This window comes from Neofelis nebulosa, chromosome 1 (genome assembly GCF_028018385.1).
Source record: "Neofelis nebulosa isolate mNeoNeb1 chromosome 1, mNeoNeb1.pri, whole genome shotgun sequence".
NCBI lineage: Eukaryota > Metazoa > Chordata > Mammalia > Carnivora > Felidae > Neofelis > Neofelis nebulosa.
The window spans coordinates 207550064-207558436 of NC_080782.1; positions in this window are offsets into that span (position 1 = coordinate 207550064).

Below are 8373 nucleotides of genomic sequence, written 5' to 3' on the forward strand. Positions count from 1 at the left end.
TGTTAACTCCTCGCTTTAGAGTGGTCAGTTAGGTAAGAAAATTCAGTGTAAAATGGATGCTGGCTATATCTCTTTATGGGTATTTCTTCCACTACCCATTTCTCTTGCATTATTGGGAAGTTTTGACCCAAATATATCCACATATGTATTATCAAAAGAAAAAAATATGTATCCAAATATATGTATGTATTTATTTAGAGTTCATCCTGACAAGTAATTTTCAGTCAGATTTATAAACGGAAGAGCTAAGATCCCCGAGTGTTTTGACTCCACAACACACACACACTTAGCTCCGACACTCGTGAGTAACCGGAAAATAGTGGGGTCCTTGATGAGGAGAAGAGGATGAAATGAATGTGCCGATTTGGGGCGTGTTGAAGCAGAAGTGACAAACTATGCCAAGTATCGAGTCGAAATGTGGGCTATAAACAGATGAAGGGCAGATTTGGAGGTGCTGATTTGTAGAGTCATCTTCTTAAAGAACTTGTTGAAGCCTTATAAACAGGTTGTGAGGAGTAACGTAAATGCTGAGGAGAGGCTCGATTCTTTAAAAAAAAATTTTTTTTTTAACATTTATTTATTTTTGGGACAGAGAGAGACAGCGCATGAACGGGGGAGGGGCAGAGAGAGAGGGAGACACAGAATCAGAAGCAGGCTCCAGGCTCCAGGCTCCGAGCCATCAGCCCGGAGCCTGACGCGGGGCTCGAACTCACGGACCGCGAGATTGTGACCTGGCTGAACTCGGACACTCAACCGACTGAGCCACCCAGGCGCCCCAAGAGGCTCGATTCTTAAGCCTAGGGCACAACCACAGTAAACAGTAGGGAGAAGGAAGAAGGAGCCAAGAAGTACAGAAGCTCTACTCAGGTGGCTGGAAGAACTGCTATGGCTGAAGGACAGATAATGTGGATGGATTATTAAACCAAATACACTGAATTAAGTTAAAATATATTTGCTTGACAAGCCGTAAGCCAACACCTTAATAAAACAACTATATACGGTCCCCTTCCTCAGCTCATCCTGTACATTGATATTCACATATCTTCATTTTTATTATCATCACAACAAAATTTGTTGAATGTGAAAGGTATTTCCTTAAATGCAAATGAGGAAACAGGACTATGGTTGTAAAATAACCCTTCCAAGATAGCTGTGCCATTGAATGACAAATCTGAGATTTAAATCTGTGTCTATCCAACACTCACACCACCTTCTTACCCAGTACACCATTTCCCAAATATGAGACAAGTAGACATAGAGATCATTTCTAGATTTCTGTCATGAGATGTCTATTATTTTTAGGATAAGCATTTCCATACTGTTTGTGGGCATGATTTATTGTATTTTATTATTTTTTTAATGTTTATTTATTTGAGAAAGAGAGAGTGAGCAGGGGAGGGACAGAGAGAGAGAGAGAGAGAGTCCCAAGCAAGCTCTGTGTTGTCAGTGTAGAGCCCAATGCAGGGCTTGATCTCATGACCATGAGATCATGACCTGAGCGGGAATCAAGTCAGAGGCTTAACCAACTGAGCCACCCAGGTGCCCTCGTGGACATGATTTAAATAACATCGACTCAATAAATATTGAATCAAAAACATTGTGAGAAAGTTGCTCTCCTTTCCAATTCTCTTTCAGTTTGTCTAATGACCTCAAAAAAGTGGTGTCTGTTTGGAGCAAGTATTTCTAACATCCCTCTAGCATTTGCCAACCTCCATTTTTAACAAAAAAAGATAGCAGGCCCGAAGGTCAAAATCTTCTGTAGACAACAATTTCTAACCATAATTTAACAATGTTACTTAGTTTTCATTGTAATTATTTTTTATAATTATTTCTATTCATGGAAACTTACTCTGACTTTCCATTTACAGTAGTGAATAAAGTTTCTTCTCTAAATACACATAAGATTTTAAAAAGTGGCTCCATTTAGGAGCACCTAGGTACCTCAATCTGTTAAGCATCCAACTTCAGCTCACATCATGATCTCATTGGGCTCTCTGCTCTCAGCACGGAGACCACTGCGGATCCTGTCTCTCTCTCTCTCTCTCTCTCTCTCTGCCCCTTCCCCCACCCTCAAAAATAAATAAACATTAAAAAGAGTGGCTCTGTTTAAAAACATATATTAAGCAAATAATAACACAGGAAGCATGTGGATATGACAAAATTGCGAGTGTAGCTTGTACAATTTTTCTTTCTTTCTTCCTTTTTCTTCTTTCTTTCTTCCCCCTGCCTCTTTCTCTCTCTTCCTTACTCTTTTCTTTCTTTCTTTCTTTCTTTCTTTCTTTCTTTCTTTCTTTCTTTCTTTCTTTCTTTCTTTCTTTCTTTCTTTCTTTCTTCTTTCCTTCTGTTCCTGCTCAGCAGCTGTAGGAGTACTAGCTGGCATTCTGCACTTGGATAGAATGTTACTAGGCCAGAAAGTTTAGCTTGGCTTTGAGACTGCTCTCACAATCTAAATACCTTCACTGACTTTCCAGGGCTAAAAATAGCGAGAGCCTTAAATTACCAGCCAGGAGTCACGTCTGATAATTTTTGCTGTAAAGAATTAGAAGGGGAATTTTCTAAGCCCGGGGAGAAAAGTCAGTTCGTGTACACTTTTATGCCTAAAATGTCTCAGTAACAAGTAAAAGTTTGTCTTGCCCCTCTGCTCATTCAAAATTATCTTATTACCTGTGTTCTACTTCTCAAGAAAGATCTTTAGGCACAGATCAGCTCTTGTAGAAGAGGATCATGTGAGTGGAGATTAAGGGAGTTGCTGGGCAGACAGGTTCTATCTAGTTAGTGTTTAAAAAACAACAACTTGGGGCGCCTGGGTGGCTCAGTCAGTTAAACATCCAACTTCAGCTCAGGTCATGATCTTGCAGTTCATGGGTTCCAGCCCCACATCGGGCTCTGTGCTGATAGCTCAGAGGCTGGAGCCTGCTTCAGATTCTGTGTCTCCCTCCCTCTCTCTGCCCCTACCCCACTTGCTGTCTCTCTCTCTCTCTCTCAAAAATAAATAAACATTAAAAGAAAAGAAAGAAAGAAAGAAAGAAAGAAAGAAAGAAAGAAAGAAAGAAAAAAAAAAATTTGACTCATAACTCTTGTGTGAGCTAGGTAATGGGAGTTCTTACAATATGTTATGTATCATTCTATGTATTAGCTCATTTAATCTTAACAACAAAGCTGTTAGAGATTGTGTGTGTGTGTGTGTATGTGTGTGTGTGTAAAATACCCATCTTGCAGGTGACAAAACTGAGGCTCGAATTTGTAGTTGGTCAATGGCAGCACCGGTTTGAGTCTAAACTTCTGGTAACAGGTTATCCATCCTCCACTGCCTAGTCAACCCCATTTTTGTGCTTTTTGTAAACTCTCAAAGCTACCCTGGATTTCAGGCGGCAGAGACTTAAAGGTGAGAAAAGGAAGGTTGGTTTTGGGAACAGCAAAGAACAAAGAGGACAGCCAGATAGAAGAGGCTGGGGGGGGGGGTCTCTAAATTTCAACAAAATAAACCTGTAATGATGTTTTCAAGTAGTTGAGTGTTTCAGTAAATGTTTTTAAAAAGGGTGATAAATGGAGTAATTTTATAATGCTTCTGCTTGACTCCGAATGAGAGGAAGAGAAAGTAACAGGTCTATTTTTGTAGACATAAGTTATCCAAAATCATTCCTTCAGATACCCATCAAAATTCTGAGCAGTCAAATAAAAATCATTGCTAATTAAGTGTTAACTATTAGTTTATTACTGTGGTCCAAATTTTCACAGACCTGATCTGCCTGCGATTTCAAGTGAGGTTGCATTAGCATCTACACGCTTTTTACACCTCAGCTAGGAAACATCCTCCCCCAATATTAGTTTCAATAATTCAAATTTCTCATATATAAGAATTATATTTCTTGTACAATGGATGGATAGTTTTAAATACATTAAGCCCTTTTTCTAATCAATGAACAAACTCAGTCACATTTAATGGAATACTGATACAATAAATCATGATAGAATTGAAATTTGGCAAATCTGGACTCCACTATTGACACTAGAATAACCAGTTGAATGGCCTCACTCAGATCATTTACTTCTCAGGGACTCCAGAGAGTTTTTTCCCCCCCCAAAGTGTTCGCTTTGTGAATAATTGAATTATGAAGTCGTTTAGACCCTCCAAATTTGTATGGTTTCAAGTGTAATTTTATTACTTCAAATTAATGGTAGGTTGGCAAGTTTCAGAGATGGCTGTGCCAGTGTGTATCCTGCCCCATATGCTCTTCTTACCGTGTGACATTCACATGCCTCCACTGACAGGTGGGATTGATCATTTGTTCCTTTTAAGTCTCTATAACTTCCTTGACCATTCCCATATGGGTGAAGTAAGGCTGCTTGGTTTCTGAGGCTGGATCACAAAAGACAAAACAACTCAGTCTAGCCTCTCCCTCACCCTCCCGCTCCCTTGCCGCATCTAGCTTATGCTTGCGCTCAGACCCCAACCACCGTATTGTGAGGAAGCTCAGGTCACACAGAAAGGCCATGCATGGAAGTTCCAGCCAACAGCCTTAGGCCCGCAACAGATAATCACCAGCAACTGCCAGACGTGTGAGTAAACGAATCTTCAGATGATTCAGACTTCAGCCCTTGGCTCTTCCCGCTGAGGCCTCGGACAGCATGGATCAGAGAAGAGTTGAGCCTGCAGTGTCCTGTACGATTTCTAGTTCCTGAACCGCAGGAACCATGACAAAGAATACGTGGCTATTATTATTATTTTCAGCCATTAAATTTTGGGGTAATCTGTCAGGCAGCCACAGTAATCCTGGGATATGAGAAACTAACATGTATGAATTGCATGCTACGTTGCAGGCACTGTGGTGTCTGATTTGTGTCACTCCCTTCAGTCTGCACCGTGATTCAATACTTGCTCTCGTGCTACATTATTGGACATATCTGTGATTTATTTTATGCCAGGTTATTGGTTAGTAATGCAGCTACCAGACAGAACGTTGCCCGTTGGGAAAAATAATTAATACTTTAAGATGTTCCATTTTCTAGTGTTGTTCCGAGAAATGCCCTGTGCTGCCTGATTTGTCCAAAACAAAAACTACTGTGAGGTCGTGAAAACCCATTTCAGGGTTGATGCTCAGAGAGAAATATTTTCATGTCGAGTTTTGAAAAAAATATTTTTAAAATGATTAAAAGTGAACTCTAAAATGCCTCCATCTCTTAGGTTTAATTCTGTAAATGTATCAATATATTTATTTTTCAGATGCCTTTTAGAAAGAGGGATTTCTGTTACTATTATAAAATATTTCTTCTGCCTCTTCTCTCATAATAATTAATATCTATTTTTCTTAAGCTTTACTGAAGGTAAGAAGTACAAGTAAAAAAGTGGTCAAATGAGGTAGAGGTGTTTCCTCTCATAATTAAAAAAATATATATATATTTTTTTTTTTTTTAATTTTTTTTTTCAACGTTTTTTATTTATTTTTGGGACAGAGAGAGACATAGCATGAACGGGGGAGGGGCAGAGAGAGAGGGAGACACAGAACCGGAAACAGGCTCCAGGCTCCGAGCCATCAGCCCAGAGCCTGACGCGGGGCTCGAACTCACGGACCGCGAGATCGTGACCTGGCTGAAGTCGGACGCTTAACCGACTGCGCCACCCAGGCGCCCCTATATATATATATTTTATGCCAGACCCTGATTGTTTACGGAATGTAGCTGGGACTCACAGCTAGTGTTTCAGGAAGATACCTATTTCCCCTCAGTCAGTCTCTATAATGTAAAAATAAGAATAGAAATATAGTAATATAGTAAAATTATACATATACATAGATGTGTATATATATTAATTTTATGTATTCATTATGATTGGTGCTATTTAGTATCAGACACAAATATTATTATTATTAATTACAAATATTTTAAACATTTATTACATTAATATTATTATGATTGAAATACTTGGGGCAGAAATTCAACCCACACTGAGTTCAAAGCAGCAATTCAAACTGCTTTGTTTTATCAGTCATCAACAAATAGAACAGATGCAGTTTTTTGTTGACAGATAATATTCAGTGGTATATTGGATCTTGAGCTAGAAACACTGGTGAATATTAAAGTCATAAATAATTCAATCCTTTGTAGCGTCAGCGTATGACCTCAAAATAACCCTGTTCAATCTGAAGCCACTGGTAATGGCCCAAAGTTCGGCAAGGCCAAATCATACCCTGCCATATATAGTAACACACTGTAATATAGAGTTTCAACAAAGAAAATACAGTTAGCATAATAATGAGGCATTAGCTGAAATGCACACGGAGTTGTTGACCTGAAACAAAAAATCTACAGAAAGGATGTGTTCTGAAGGATGCTGACAAAGTAATTAAAATAACTAGAAAAATAGACCTCACTTAAAACTTACCAAGTCATAAGTCCTGTCTTAGTCACTTAACCTCTAACTTCTGCTCCCTGATCCCTACAGACTATTTTAATATTCAGTTATTCAATAGAGTAAATTCAGAGCATTGCTGTACTTAATTCTAACATTCCTGCCACCAGCACCTCTACCCCCACACCAAACTACATGATTTCCATATTATGATAATGTCTTTTGCTCTTTGGTGGCTCTTTACTAACTGTGCTCTTAGACTTGAATACCCTTTTCTTCTTTTATACCTCAGATTTCACTTCTGGGAAATCTCACCTGATTTACCCAGAGCGACTGCTGCTTCCTCTGCCTGTAGGTTCACATGTCATTTTGTATATCCATTTTCTCCAGTTCTCACTGCATCACACTGATATCAATGATGTGTTTATTCATCCGTGTCTCCTTTTCCACTGGGAGGTGCTTAAAGGCAGGGACCATTATCTCACCCTTTTACTACCCAGCGCGGTCACAGAGCTTGGTGGTCAACAGTAGGGACTTGGAAGTTACACACCCAGGTTGGAGCCCTAGCTCCACCTTTTATTAGCAGCGTGATCCTGAGAGAACTACTTGGATTCTGACCTCTCTCTGAATGGACTGTCCTAACAAGATTGCTTGGAAGATTAAATGAAGTACAATACACATCACAAAAATTGTTACACAGCAAATACTCAACAAACGTTGGTCAGCAAATATAATAAGTGTTTGCTGTCATCTGATTAATTGGAAATGTTTATTCTAGGTTAGATCCGACTAATAGACTGAAATTAGTGTAGTGAGACCATTGGTCCTTTCTATATTAAAAGAACTCCATGGACTTACGAATGTTATTTGACAAATTTGCAGTGCATCATGGAAATCACTATAAAAACAATCCATGGAGATGTTATTTGACTCAATACTTTCACCTGTTCCAGGACATCCTCAAAACCACAAAACAATCACCATCATCGTAATAGGTATCAATTATACCAAATTCACTCCCCATAATCTTTCTCTACTAACATGGGAGTGCATTTAATTTGTTAAAATTAAATATGAAAGTGAACTCAATACCACCACTATAGAATATATTATTATTTTCAGAACATATAATGATTTAATATCTTTAGAAATGGTGACTACTGGTAAAGAAAGTAGGAACAGCAGAAGAATAGCTTTCTATCATGTTTTCTTATATAATAGCACTGGCATTAGGCTTAGCCCTATTAAATAATGTGGAAGTCAGTATTCCAAAACGGGCATCTACAGGCTCCCATGAAACATAATCACACAGCAGAGGCCACAATCAAGGATATGACATGTTCAGTGTGCAGGAGGGCAAGGGAACTTGGTACGGAATCTGATTGTGCTTTTGCTATAGGGCCAGAAGGTTGAAACATTTGGCATTTTTCAGTATCAACTTCACTCTGAGGATGAATTTAATCTGGATAATTGCCTGGATATAAGTTAACCTTATTCATGGTCCTGGACAGTAATAATAATGAGCTGCCACCTGCTTCAAGCTACAGTCCTGGCCACAGAGCAGTGGCTGAACAAAGCGGAAATGTCTGTGTAGAGCAGAGAAGTCCTTCTCAGGGGAACTGGAAAGGGTTTCTGAATAGAGAAAAAAAATCAACTCTGTCTCTCCCACCCATACCTACTTCTTTGTCACATAAAGACTGAAGGTAATTTCCTCCTCTCCACATGAAAATGCAAAATAACACCAAGGACAGCTCCTACTACTTAAAAACCGCGTGCACGAGGTAGGAGGTAAGAATTGAGCTGAATAATAATACTGTTCAACATTTCCCTCCATTATCACTGCTCTTCATTTCTTCTTGTACTTAAGCTCTTTTCAGAAATGTCAAGCAAATAGCCAGTATGGTATTACCTCGAAATGCACACTGTATCTACAAATAGTGGGGGGGTTTGATCCTTATTATATATAAACTGTAAGGCTTTTAAAATTTAAGGCTCTTAGAAAAGCCTAAGTAAATTCATTCATT